Below are 15,128 nucleotides of genomic sequence, written 5' to 3' on the forward strand. Positions count from 1 at the left end.
TAACATCAATAGACTTTGATAGATCAACTGATTGTCTCTGCCCAACGCACCAGATTTTCTGTATCACCTGAACACTGCTCACCACTGTGTAAAGTTTAGAATATTTTCATGGCTTACATTTATGCAAGAACTGCAATGTCAAGGTTGGATTGTAAAGCATGACGGTCATCTTCACTGAACTACGTCAAAATGTCATGTAGAGAGTGGTGTCAGTGTGGAAGATGCACGTAGCCATAGGAAAATAAAGGCAAATCATGTAGCTGGAGGGGGATCCACAATGTGGGGGCGATGGACCGTGACATATTTTACGTTTCTGACAAATAAGAACAACGAAAATAATAGGATTAATGATATGCTTTGAACATCAATATATTGAAGTCTGTTTGATCTGTTGCTTGCTTTATTATGAAATTTGTTTTCAAGGCTATACTTTGTTTAAACCTTTGTGTGAGAACAATGGGAGAGACACCAGCACTCCTTGCAGGGAGAGAGAAGAGATAAAGGCAGAATTAAAGAAACAAATATCTGGGATCAGCAAGAATGTAACCTTTCGGATCTTTGCTAAAATTGAAAGAATCGGGAAGCATCTGTAATGTGTGTAGATTCAACTATTAACTAACTAGTGTCAAACAATGATGTCAACCTGGACCAATTAAGACACTTAGAACAATTCAAAACTAATATGGTAACATCCTTGCACCACAAAAAGGATAAAAGAAAGGGTGTTACAGGACATCGTCATCACACTTAGACAGGGGTCAACAGAAGATCGTTGGTACTTAAAAGGAGAAGATAGAATACAGTCAAGAAAACACAGCAAGGGATGAAGAAGGAGAGAAGTCCGTGCCGCAGCAAGCACAGAAACAAGAACGGGTGTTGTGTGTTGCTGCATATCTATTACCATTGTTAAGTATTAACTTTGTACATCTTAGTTAAGCCTAATAAACTCTCTGACTTGGTCACATAACTTGAGTTTGTACCTTGTAGGTCTATCTTGGTCAGGAATCTAAAGGTGAGACGGGTTGGGTATTCTCTGTCTCACCTCTGTTCAGGTAACATCTACCTGAAACTTCCAGCTCTTTACTATATGCATACATTGCTATGTATTTAGCCCTCCTCAAACTTCGAAATTGTGGGCCCGTTAAAAACATTGTTCTCCGTACAGTTTTCTGCGTCAACACACTGCATAGTTCTGCCCAGGAAGCAAAAAGGATCATTTCACTACGAAACTCTAAAATAAAAGCAAAATACTGCGAATGCTGGAAATCTGAAATAAAAACAAGAAATGCTGGAAATACTCAGCATGCCTGGCAGCATCTGTGTAGAGAGAAGCAGAGTTAACGTTTCAAGTGAGTGACCTCTGATCAGAATATTTGCAGCACTGTCTGTTTTTATTTCTGATTTCCAGCATTCACAGTGTTGTGTTTTTATTAACATGAACGGATTGCTCAGCGACAAGTTGAAATCATTGTACAGCATTCTATTAATCAAAACGCGTTGGTGGTATAGTGGTGAGCATAGCTGCCTTCTAAGCAGTTGGCCCGGGTTCGATTCCTGGCCATCGCAATCTTGAATTGCAGGTTTACTTTATGTTGCAGTATTTTGCAAACGAAAATGTTTCAAAGCCGTGACAGAATTGAAGTTGATAAAATATTCTCATCATCCAATCAGATTCATTCTCCTGCTTGATCAGCGTCGCCCTGGAGCAAGTTTGTTTCCTTCAAGTGTTTCTCCAATTTCCTATTGAAATCATTGATTGTCTCTGCTTCCACCACACTTGTGGACAGACAGTTGCAGCAGGTATAACAAAAGGTGCTTCCTCACATTTCCCTGCATCTCTTTCCCAAAACCATCAATCTGTGTCTCCTAGTCCTTGTACCATCAACTAATGGGAACAGGTTCTCCTTGTCTACCTTACCTACACCTGTATCAACTTTCCCCTCAATCCACATTGCTGTGAGGAGAACAACCACTTACTTGGATAACACAATCCAGAGCCATCTATCCAAGCTTTTCAATAACAAAAGAATAGTTGTGTTGTAAGTAGTATAGATAGGAGCATAACATCAAGAGACTTTGATAGATCAACTGACTGTCTCTGCCCAACGCACCAGATCTTCTGTATCACCGGAACACTGCTCACCGCAGTGTAAAGTTTTGAGTATTTTCATGGCTTACACTTATGCAAGAACTGCAATGTCAAGGTTGAATTGTAAAGCATGACGGTCATCTTCACTGAACTACGTCAAAATGTCATGTTGAGAGTGGTGTCAGTGTGGGAGATGCACGTAGCCATCGGAAAAAAAAGGCAAGTCATGTAGCTGGAGGGGGATCCACAATGTGGGGGCGATGGACCGTGACATATTTTACGTTTGTGACAAATAAGAACAACGAAAATAATAGGATTAATGATATGCTTTGTACATCAATATATTGAAGTCTGTTTGGTCTGTTGCTTGCTTTATTACGAAATTTGTTTTCAAGGATATACTTTGTTTAAACCTTTGTGTGAGAAAAATGGGAGAGACACCAGCACTCCTTGCAGGGAGAGAGAAGAGATAAAGGCAGAATTAAAGACAAAAATGTCTGGGATCAGCAAGAATGTAACCTTTAGGATCTTTGCTAAAATAGAAAGAATCGGGAAGCATCTGGAATGTGTGTAGATTCAACTATTAACTAACTAGTGTCAAACAATGATGTCAACCTGGACCAATTAGGGCACTTAGAACAATTCAAAACTAATATGGTAACATCCTTGCACCACAAAAAGGATAAAAGAAAGGGTGTTACAGGACATCGTCAAGCACACATAGACAGGGGTCAACAGAAGATCGTTGGTCCTTAAAAGGAGAAGACAGAATACAGTCAAGAAAACACAGCAAGGGATGAAGAAGGAGAGGAGTCCGTGCCGCAGCAAGCACAGAAACAAGAACGGGTGTTGTGTGTTGCTGCATATCTATTACCATTGTTAATTATTAACTTTGTACATCTTAGTTAAGCCTAATAAACTCTCTGACTTGGTCACATAACTTGAGTTTGTACCTTGTAGGTCTATCTTGGTCAGGAATCTAAAGGTGAGACGGGTTGGGTATTCTCTGTCTCACCTCTGTTCAGGTAACATCGACCTGAAACTTACAGCTCTTTACTATATGCATACATTGCTATGTATTTTGTCCTCCTCAAACTTCGAAATTGTCGGCCCGTTAAAAACATTGTTCTCCGTACAGTTTTTTGCGTCACCTCACTGCATAGTTCTGCCCAGTAAGCAAAAAGGATCATTTCACTACGAAACTCTAAAATAAAAGCAAAATGCTGCGGATGCTGGAAATCTGAAATAAAAGCAAGAAATACTGGAAATACTCAGCAGGTCTGGCAGCATCTTTGGAGATAGAAGCAGAGTTAACGTTTTAGGTCAGTGACCCTACTTCAGAACGAGCAAATATTAGAATTGTAAAAGGTTATTAGCAAGTAAATTGGGGGTGGGGCAAGAGATAACAAAGGAGAAAGTGTAAATAAGACAAGGTCACAGAATAACCTCCTATCCTTTAACCAACTACCATCTCAGGATGCCAGTGTCAATTTTTTACATGAATTTCTATTCTCCATGTAAGTCTGTTATTCACTACTTGATCGAATGCCTTTGGAAGAGCATATATCCAATAATTACTGTACTACCTTCCGTAACTTCAACCACAAGAATTCAATCATGTTAGTTGCACATGATTTGCCCTCAGTAAATCCGTACTGGTTGTCCTTTATTAATTCTCCACTGATGTCAAAAATAATGGTCTTTGTTACCAGATTTTTCCTTCTCCTTTCCAGAACAGGAGTGTAATCCTTCAGTCACCTGGCACATCTTCCATATTCAAGGATTTTGCTCAGAGCTTCTGGTATGTCCCTCAGTAATATGGGATACTTCCTTTCTGTACTTATTAACTTAAAGAGCTGTCAACCTATCCAGAACTTTTTCATCCTATCCAATAACTCTGCACCCCTCCTATATCGGGATATTAACTTCACCCCTTTCTTTTGTGAACATACATATAACACACCATTTCATGACAAAAACAAGAAATGCTGGAACCATTCAGCAGGTCTGGCAGCATCTGTGGAAAGAGAAGCAGAGTTAACGTTTCGGGTCAGTGACCCTTCATCGGAACGTTAACTATGCTTCTCTTTTCACAGATGCTGCCAGACCTGCTGAGTGGTTCCAGCATTTCTTGTTTTTACTTCAGATTTCCAGCATCTGCAGTATTTTGCTTTTATATTATTACACCATTTCATTACCTTTCCCATCACATGAGCGTTTCTTTCTTTACCCATAAACAAAGCACAATTTTTTGCACTGTCATTTGAATTTTTGTTTGTTTATAAATGATTTTTGATTTCCTTTGGTTTTACCGTTTAATATTTTCTCATACTGTCTCTTATAAACGTGTTTCGCTTCCCACCTGCACTCTCACTATTCTGTCTGGTTGCAATCATGGTGATAGGGTGGATATGGGATGTTTTGTACAAATCACTGTCATTATTATTTCAATGATTGGCGCTGCAAACAACCTTTGAATTATATTGATCAAAAGCAAAATAATGTTAACGTGTGTGACAGTGAGACTGGAAGATGGTCGGAATAAAGCGGAGGAATGGGTGAGTGGGCGGCTCCTAACCTGGCCAAACGGATCTCGTAGAAATGTAAAAGTGAGTTCGAGTGTTTGAGGGATGAAAGTTAAACATCTGATAGTCTCTGCTTCATGTCATCAGAATGAATCTCTTAGTGACTGAAAATATATCTGAATGGCCTTGTCCTGCGAATCTGCAGAGAGTCCAACAGGTTAAAGTGGTTCAGTGTGAAATACCGTATTTGTTCATAATCTGGCCCAGTTTTGAGTTTGGAAATAATAGAGAGGTTGTCTCTGGTACACTATGTCAGCGAGAGAGTAGTTTACATTTTTCTATCTTGAATAAGTCTTTACCCAAATAGGACAGGATCTCTGTCAATGTGTTACATTGTATAAACGTCACAGGCCACTTCCCCTCCCTATTCTATCTCCCTACTCTCGATCTCCTCCCTATCCAGTTCATTATTATTGCTGATCATTATATTGGCCTATTTATTCTCTTCCATCTCAGACAGTCCCTCACTATCAGGGATGACTTTTTTCCACTCCAGTTTGATGGGTTATGAAATGGCTGATAAGTCCAATGCATGATCTGCAGACTCTGTCACATCAGGGACAGGTGGTGCTGGAAGGGTCAGGTAAATCACTGCATCGGAGGTGTGGGTGCTGCCTTCGCTGCGTCGAGTTCGCCTTTGCATGTTCCTGACAAATATCCCTGAAGATTACAATGTCTTCCCAAATGAGGGATGATTTGAGGACATCTCTGAAGTGTTTCCACTGTCCTCCTGGGGTTCTCCTACCATGACCAAGTTCTGAGTAGAACAGCTGCTTCGGGATATTGGATTTACAGGTTCTTGGAGAGGCGCCTATTCATGGTAAGTGAAAGACTAACACTGACTGTCTGAACACATGTCAGTTGCTGTCTGAGAGTGAGAGGCATTGGAACACTTTCCCTTACATGATGTCCCAGATACAGTAAGGAAAGATGGAGTGGACAAGCCTCTGTCTTTCTCCAGTACTGAATTATAGTGAGTTGGATGTTTAGTCAGTCCCGAGCTGTCCTTGTTGGGTGAGTAGGCAACGGAATCGAGACCATTTCCCGTCCCTGTGTGACTGTCACTCAAACTGCCCTGTGTGTGCAGGATTAACCCTGAGTCCCTCTATCCAGCTCTGTCTGTTATATCTGGAAAAATGCTGAACCTTTCACTTTTTGATCTGCTTAAACCGAGTTTAGGACCCGAGTAGTGAACAGAATGGCTCATTAATTGTTTGAATATTACTATGATTGAACAGTAGGTTATGATCGACTCAGCCAAAGTTTGGATAAATTCCTGTCCATAAATCTTTCAAAATGGAGTGTGAGGATCTCCTGCTTCCGAGTGTTTCAGGGATACAGGGCTAGGCATCGGCAACTAACCCCAGAGATTCACAGCAAAGACTGTGTACATGAAGACATTTAACAACCGGGAGCTGAAACTCTGGGTTGGGCTCTATTGTCACTGTGTTTGTGTGTCCGGTATAATCGCGGCAGCTCCGTGTCTCTCTTGTTTGGAATGAAACGATGAAGATCGCCATTCGGTATTACTCACATTGACCGCGTGTTTCACTCCGGTTAGAGAAACGTTTGCTGACTGAAATTAATTCTACAAGGTCCCAGCAAACACACCGACTCCCTCCTTCCTCCCATGTTCCTGTCCAATTTTTTTGAGAGGAGGGTCTCAATAATAACAAACACCCTGCAGGGACAGACGGCAATTTGAACATCTAAATGGGATCAGCTCCCGGCTTTCTCGGTTATAGATTCCCTCCACCCCTCCCCACCCTCCCTCCACCCAGATCCCATGTTCAGTTTCATTGTTCAGACATTGATGAGTGTGAAATGGGCTAAGTTCCCTCAAATAAAAGCAAAATACTGCAGATGCTGGAAATCTGAAATGAAAACAAGAAATGCTGGAACCACTCAGTAGGTCTGGCAGCATTTGTGGAAAGAGAAGCAGAGTTAATGTTTCGGGTCAGTGACCAAAGTTCCCATTGAGTTTTGAAGCTGAATTGTTGCAGAGATCTGCGCACGCGCGATGTAACGCAGCCCACTATGACGTCATCATGAGGCAAAGACGGCATGCGCACCCCTCCCCCAGCTCTGCCTGTGAGCTCCATTCACCGATTGAGCGGAAGATTGTTTAGATCAGCGGCGAAAGGAAACATCTGGTTCCCGGGGTCAGTGAACAAACAGCATCTGCTTGCTGCAGCAACACCATGTTGGGAGCTTGTGTCGATGTGCTCAGAGCTAAGCATTGAACAGCGGGGAAGTTCAGCTGGAGTCGGGGACTGTTTGCAATGTGCACTGTGGAGCAGAAACTGGTCTCGGAACATGGAGTGAGCAGGGGGGAAGGGAGACGTCACTACTTCATCGGGAAGTCCGATTCATGGAGCGGTGAGGGGCATAGGTTGTTTCTGAATGTGACAAACTGTTGCACAACCGCTGCAAACAGGTGGGAAGCAGAAGCAGAGTGCTACAGGAGACAGACACTGTTTAAGTTGCTGGTTTTCCGTTTCCGATTGTTCATAATGATGATTATTGAAAAGATTGCATTGATCACTTTTGTATCATGTCATTTAATTGTCAGGGGTGTGGGAACCAACTGCAGGTATTAGAGAGGGATACCGAGATGTACAGAACACTGTGCGAGACTGATAACACAACAGTAGGGAATAATACGCCAGCAGGTGCGGTCAGAATAAGGGAGAAAGTAATACAGTCTGACTCAGGGTACATGTATGTGAACACACGGAGTGTGGTTAATAAGACTGGTGAGGTACAGGCGGAGATTGTCATGTGGAAATAAGATGAAAAATAGGCTCTGACAGAGACCTGGCTCAAAGAAGGACAGGACTGGGTGTTAAATATTCCTGGATACAAGGTGTTCAGGGAAAACATGAAAGGGAATAAAGGGGGAGGGGTGTCAGTTTTGATTAAGGAGAGTATTTCAGTGCTGGAGAAAAAGGATATCCCGGAGGGGTCGAGGACAGAATCAATTTAGCTCGAGCTAAGGAACAAAAAAGCTGCAGATACATTGCTCGGTGTTGTCTATAGGCCACCAGCTAGTGGGTAGGACATGGAAAAACAAATTTGCAAGGAAATTACAGCACGGTGCAAAAATTGTAGGGTAGTTATAATGGGAGAGTTTTATTATCCAAACATAGACTGGGATAATAGTAGTGTAAATGGCAGTGTGGGGCAAGATTTCCGAGAGTATGTTCAGGAAAATTTTCTACAACAGTATGTTGCTAGTCCAACGATAAAGGAGGCACTGTTGGACCTGGTTCTTCGGAATGAGGTGGACCAAGTGGATCAAGTATCATAAGGAGTGCATTTAAGGGATAGTGATCATTGTATCATACGGTTTAGGTTGACTATGGAAAAGGACAAAGAGCAGACCAAGGTAGGAATAATTAACTGGGGGAAAGTCAACTTCAACGGGGTCAGGATGGAGCTGGGGCGAATAAATTGGAGTCGAAAGCTGGCAGTAAAACAGGTGGATGAACATTGGGTTACCTTCAAAGAAGAGATAGTTCAGGCACAGTCGATGAATGTTCCCTTGAAGCGGGAAATTAAAACAAACAAACCCAGAACTCATTGGATGGCAAAAGAAGTAGTGTTTAGGATAAAGAAGAAAAAGTGTGCTTCTCAGAGATGCCAGGTAGAAAATATTAGTATGAACCAGGCTGAATATAGAACGTCCAGAGGGGAAGTGAAAAAACAAATAAGAGAAGCAATGAGAGAACATGAAATTGGATTGCCAGCGAGCATTAAAGGAAATCCCAACGTTTTCTATAAGCATATAAATAGTAAAAAGGTGGTAAAAGGAGGAGTGCGGCCTATTAGGGACCAGAACGTGGATTTACACATGGAGGCAGAGGGCATAGCTGAGGTATTAAAGGAATACTTTGCATCTGTCTTTGGCTGGGCTGCATCTTCTTCCTTGGTAATGTTGAAAGAGGAGATAAGTCAGATATTAAAGGGTTTTAAAATTGATAAAGAAGAAATATTAGATTGTCTGTCTGTACGTAAAGTGGATAAAGCACCAGAGCCAGATGAGATGCATCTAAGCACACAGAGGGAAGTGAGGGTGGAAATCACAGAGGATCTGTCCATAATCTTTCACTCTTCTTTAGACTCTGGGGTGGTACTAAAGGACTACCGAATTGCAAATATTACACGCTTGTTCAAAAAAGGGTGTAAATATAAGCCAATCAACTACAGGCCTGTTAGTTTAAATTCAGTGTTGGGAAAAGATCGAGAAAAAATTATTAGGGGCAAAATCAATAGTCACAGGGACTATTAAAGCAGGAAAGGCTGAGGAGGGACCAGATTGAGGGAAACAAAATTAAGAGGAGCATAGATAGGATAGATTTTTTCCCCCTGAGCAGAGATGTCAATAATCAGGGGACATAGATTTAAGGTAAGGAACAGGAGGTTTAGAGGGGCTTTGAGGAAAAATATTTTCACCCAGAAGATGGTTGAAATGTCGATCACACTGTCTGAAGAGATGGTAGAGGCAGAAACCCTCACAACATTCAAGAAGTATTTGGATGAACATTTGAACTGCCATAGCACACAGGGATACTGGCCAAGTGCTGGAAAATGGGATTAGAATACTTAGGTACTTGATGGCCGGCATGTACATGATGGGCCGAAGGTCCTATTTATGTGCTGTAGAACTCTATGACTCTAAATGTGAGTTAATTAAGGAAAAGCAGCATGGATTTCTTCAGGGAAAATCATGTTGAAGCAAATTGCTGAAGTCTTTTGAGGAGGTAACAAAGAGGGTTGATGAGGGCAATGCTGTTGATGTGGTGTACATGGACTTTCAAAAGGCGTTTGATACAGTGCCACACAACAGACTTGTGAGCAAACATGTAGTTCGTGCAATAAAATGGACGGTCGCAACGAGATAGGAAATTGCCTGAGTGACAGGAAAAAAGAGCAGTGGTTAATGGATGTTTTTTGGCTGGAAGAAGCTTGTGATGGAGTTTCCCTGGGATCACTGTTTGGACCCTTGCTTTTGCTGATATAGGTTAATCTCCGAGACCTTGGTGCACAAGTTCAAAGTTTGCAGATGATACGAAACTTGGAAGCATTTTGAAATGTGAGGTGGATAGTGTAGAATTATAAAAGGACATAGACAAGTTGGTGGAATGGACAGACCGGTGGCAGATGAAGTTCAATGCAAAGAAATGTGAGGTGATTCATTTTGGTAGTAAGAACATGGAGGAGTTATATAGAATAAAAGGTACAATTCTAAAGAGGGTGCAGGAGCAAAGGGACTGAGGTGTGTCTGTGCATAAATCATTGAAAGTGGCAGGACAGGTCCAGAGTGTGTTTAATAAAACATACAGCATCCGAGGCTTCATTCATAGTGGAATAAGGTACAAGAGCAAGGAAGTTATGTTGACCTTCTGTAAGACACTAATTCAGCCTCAGCTGGAGTATGATGTCCAATTCTGGGCACCTCACATGAGGAAAGTCCTGAGGGCATCAGAGAGAGGACAGAGAAACTATGCAAGTATGGTTCCAGGGATGAGAAATTTCAGTTATGAAGATAGACTGGAGAAGTTAGGACTGTTTGACTTGGGGAAGAGAAGACTGAGAGGTGATCTGATAGAGGTATTCAAAATCATGAGGGGTCTGGGTAGAGTAGATAGAGAATAACAATTCCAACTCATGAGAGGATCGAGAACGAGAGGGCACAAATTTAAAGTATTTGATAAGAGTAGCAAAAGGTACATGAGGAAAAACTTTTTCATGCAGCGAGTGGTTAAGGTCTGGAATGCACTGCCTGAGAATTTGGTGGAGGCAGGTTTGACTGAAATATACAAATGGGAATTAGACAGTTGTATGAAAGGGAAGAATTTGCAGGGTCATATAGAGAAGGCAGGGGAATGGAATTGAGGTAGTTGATCTTTCAGAGAACCGGTGCAAACACGATGGGCCAAATGGCCTCCTTCTGCACTGTAATGATTCTGTGATTCTTCTCACTGACCTTTCTTCAAGTCCAAGAATTACTTTTTCTTCATGCAGGCAAACATTTGAAGGAACCAGAATGTAAGTCCTGACTCCTGGACACAAGGAAAAGAGCAGCCAGCTTGTTCCAACACACAGTAGGTAGATACAGTGTCACTCACAAAGCACAGTGACACAGCCAGCTCATCTTTTCCACTGCAACAAACAAAAGAAGTAGTCAGACCCACACTGATCCCAAGATCAAGAGACACATTTTCAATCCAACAGTCAAGCAGAGCAGGAGAGATTGAAGTTGTTACTCTTTCACTGCAGCTGACTGGTGGACACATCAAACCCAGTCTAAAAACACACTCATTATCAGATTTAAATACACTCTGTCAATTTGACTATATTTCAAATAAGATATCTTAACTAGAACAGGCAAAATTTACCTGATTGAAAGCTAGAAAATAAGTCCCAATATGTACCCCACAATTTTTACTGAGTTACACATTACAAACAAATCCAAACATTTCACTATGGGTCGGACAGAAACATACAGTATTCATTCAATTTTTTTACAATACAGAGAAATTTGACTGTACATACCAGGTCATGTATCAGATTGAAAGATTAACACTCACAGTTAATTTGGAAGAGCTATGAATTGGATACCAATTCACAACTCATGTACAAGAATTGAATAAAACAGGCAGCTATGAAATAGTTAATCCATATTTTAAATTAAACACAGGGGACAAATATTGATACACAAAAATATGAAACAGTAGCCAACAGAATGCTTCAGGTACATATAAAGTACAGGATACAGTAGGATCACAGAGACACATACAACACAGAGACACTTAGATGCAAATTGAATCCGACACTGAAACAGGGTACCAGAGCCTATTGGATGGAGAATGAATCACATATACAGACACAGTACCCCTTACTTACATATACTGAATGGGTCCAACATGCATACACAGTACGGATGCTGGCTGATACAGAATTAATCTCACACTTGCACACTCCCCCAGAGACAGATACATAAGGAATTCATTCCAAACACACATTCTGTACCAGAGACTGCCAAATTCAGAATGAACCTACATTGACACACAGGACCAGGGATTTAAAAATACAGAATGTGGCCCACAATCATGTCAAGTAAGAGAAGAGCTTAAGAACATAACAAATATGACCAAGAGTAGGCCATTTGGCCTCTCCACTCTACTCTGCCATTTAATATGATCATGGCTGATCTGATTGTGTTTGACTTCACTTTCCTGGCTGTCCCAATAACCCTTTACTGCCTTGTAGATCAAATGTCTATCTCTCTGTCTATCTATCTATCTATCTATCTGTCTGTCTGTCTGTCTATCTATCTATCTATCTATCTATCTATCTATCTGTCACAGCCAGATACTGACAGCTATATAATGCATCCCACACTCAATTACATGACGTGAAACAGACGGACACAGTACAAATCTGAATCACATAGTGTAGGAGTGCCTAAAAAACATTGAGTCCACAATGCCGTTCAATAATATTTCCTAACAGGTACAGAATGAATGCCACACTCACAAACTCTACCAGTCACAGAAAAACACAGAATAAGCAACACATTCACAAACAATACCAGAGACAGAGAGATACTGAATGAATCACATTCTCACTGTCAGTTGTGGAGACGGATGATAAATGAATTAATCCACACCCACATTCAGTTTGAGAGACTGATGGATACAGAAATATATTCACACTCACAGGCTGTACCAGAAACTGACATACACCACATTAATCCCACCTCATACAGAGTACCAGAGGCTGACATGATGAACTGGAACCAGACATAGTCGCATAACAGAAAATAAATGTTACAGAATAATGTACTCATTTAGATACGTCAAACTCACAGAGTGTTGGTGGTATAATGCTGAGAATATTTGCTTTCCAAGCAGTTGACCTGAGTTCTCTACTGCAGGTCAGACCTCAATTCTGGTATCATGAAGCTTCATTTTATAACTTAAAAATGATCAATGTGATTTCCAAATTAAAACTTACAAAAGACTCTCATCATCCATGTGCATCTCCCACAATGCTGAATTTCAATTTTCTTTCAATGAAATTTATGTTAAAGAAGACATGTCCTTTAAACTAATAAATGAGTTCACAGTCAGAAACAAGAGTGTGCAGATCTTTGTTAAAAAATAATAAAAAGGGAGATAGGTAAAGTTCAGTTCACACACGGTGCTCTGGGTAAAGATTGAACCCACACTCAGAAAGCAGAGAATGAAATAAAATGAGGTAAACTCACACTCACAGACCAGGAACTGACGGGGACAGAGTACAAACTACACACAGACAAAATACAAAAAAAAACAGTTTTAAAGCTAAACAAGTCAATGCAATTTATAAAATGATTCTCATCATCCATGTACGTCTCCTGGAAATTTATCTTCTTTTTTTTTGAATAACTATAGATTTGAAATAGCCCTTAAACTGATCTGTTTTCAGTCTGAAACTAATAGTAAACATAGAGTTATTTACAGCACCGAAGGGGGCTATTTGGCCCATTGAGTCCATGACAGCTCTCCAGAGTGCAATCCAGTCACACTCACTCCACCGCTCAATCCCTGTATCTCTGCAAGTTTAATTCCTTCAACTGCTGTGTCAATAATCTCTTGAAGTAATTGATTGTCTCTACTTCCAGCACCCTTGTGGGAAGTGAGTGCCACACCACTCACTCCGTGTTCGCCCCGAATCTCCTGCCCAAAATCCTCAATTTCTGTCACTATGTCCTTGTACAATGAGCCAATGGGAACTGTTTATCCTTGTCTCACTTGTCATGATGTTTCACACTTGTTGTAAATCTCCCTTCAGTCAGCTCGTCCACTGATCTTGCCTGTCACCTATCCACTAATATCCCTGACTTTCTGACTCCCTCTGCTACTGTCTCTTCAACTGTTTCAATGTTGTTGATTCAATGCAGAACAAACCCATCTCTACCGACTTCACACATTCTGATAAATCTCCTCTGTACCCTCAGATAAACAGAACTGGATGCAATACTCCACTACAACACCGTCACTGTGTTTATTGTACACATCCGTATTTCTTGTTTAGAAAGAACCAGCGCACTCGAATGGAACACGAAGCCGGTGCTCTTATTTTAAACATTCAGAAACAAGCAGTATGGAATTCAAACCCACGCATGCAGAGTACAACAGATTAGCAGTTCATCGTTTTAATCACTCGGCCACCTTGTTTTCTGTGAGTAAGCTGAAGTGCGGAGGAATGATCCGTGCAGAATGAAAAAGGTGACGGGCTGGTGCCAACAAAACTGAAACAGTTGAAGAGACAGTAACAGAGGGATTGAGAAAGTCAGGGATATTGGTGGATAGGTGACAGGCAAGAGCAATGGACTGAGCTGACTGCAGCAAATGTTCTGGTTTCGCCGAACACTAAATTTGATTGGTTATCTAAAGTAAGCATTGAGCTGAAATGGTTACAGAATGCTGTGAAAGAGGCTTTCTGTCCGCTGGTTATAGAATGTTTCAAAAAGGATAGAGTGTAAACCCGATAAGATGGCGGAATGTGAAAGCGAATCTGGAAATTGTTATCAAATGCAGAAAAATACAATATGAATAAAAAATATTTGCGGTAAAACCAAGTTACCTAAAAATGTGATGGTCTATATTGAAGCCGCTCTGTGTTTTACAAATATATTGGCGGGCTTTTCAAATTTGAGAAATCGTTTGCAGTCTGACAATTTCGCGCCGTTATTTTCCGCCCTCATCTCGTTGGCGTCTCCGGATTGGTGAATTCAGCAGTTCTCTGATTGGTCACATGACGAGCACAATCACACCCAGTGCAGAGTGACCAATCACCAGTGCCCCCGACACCATTCCTCCCGAAGGTATAAATGGGACTATTGTGGGCGGTTCTCAGCATTCTTCCTGAAAGTGTTTGTCAGATTGTGGAAATGTCTGGAAGAGGGAAGACCGGTGGTAAAGCTCGGTCCAAGGCCAAGTCTCGCTCCTCCCGGGCTGGACTGCAGTTCCCGGTGGGCCGTGTTCACAGGTTCCTTAAAAAGGGGAACTATGCTGAGCGTGTGTGTGCCGGAGCCCCGGTCCATCTGGCTGCTGTGCTCGAGTATCTGACAGCTGACATCCTCGAGCTGGCCGGCAACGCGGCCCGGGACAACAAGAAGACCCGCATCATCCCCAGACACCTCCAGCTGGCCGTCCGCAACGACGAGGAGCTCGACAGGCTGCTGGGAGGGGTGACCATCGCTCAGGGCGGGGTGCTGCCTAATATCCAGGCTGTGCTGCTGCCCAAGAAAAGCAGCGCTCCGAGCACCAAGAGCAAGTGAAGCTGCCTAACTTAAATCTGCGAACCCAAAGTCTCTTTTCAGAGCCACCCACTTTATCTGTTAAAGGGCTGCTTGCTGTCTGAGAAGGCAATTTTATAATGCTAGCGCTGCTTTGTATTGG

The 15,128-nt window shown here is 41.8% G+C and overlaps 1 non-coding gene across 1 annotated transcript; it reads left to right on the plus strand.

Annotated features, from left to right (window-relative positions):
• The first annotated feature begins 1,494 nt into the window (after nt 1-1,494).
• trnar-ucu (transfer RNA arginine (anticodon UCU)) lies at nt 1,495-1,566 on the plus strand. The gene has a single exon. It is a non-coding gene; the product is annotated as a tRNA-Arg (tRNA).
• Nucleotides 1,567-15,128: the final 13,562 nt, after the last annotated feature.

Source organism: Heterodontus francisci, unplaced genomic scaffold (genome assembly GCF_036365525.1).
Source record: "Heterodontus francisci isolate sHetFra1 unplaced genomic scaffold, sHetFra1.hap1 HAP1_SCAFFOLD_603, whole genome shotgun sequence".
Classification (NCBI taxonomy): Eukaryota; Metazoa; Chordata; class Chondrichthyes; order Heterodontiformes; family Heterodontidae; genus Heterodontus; species Heterodontus francisci.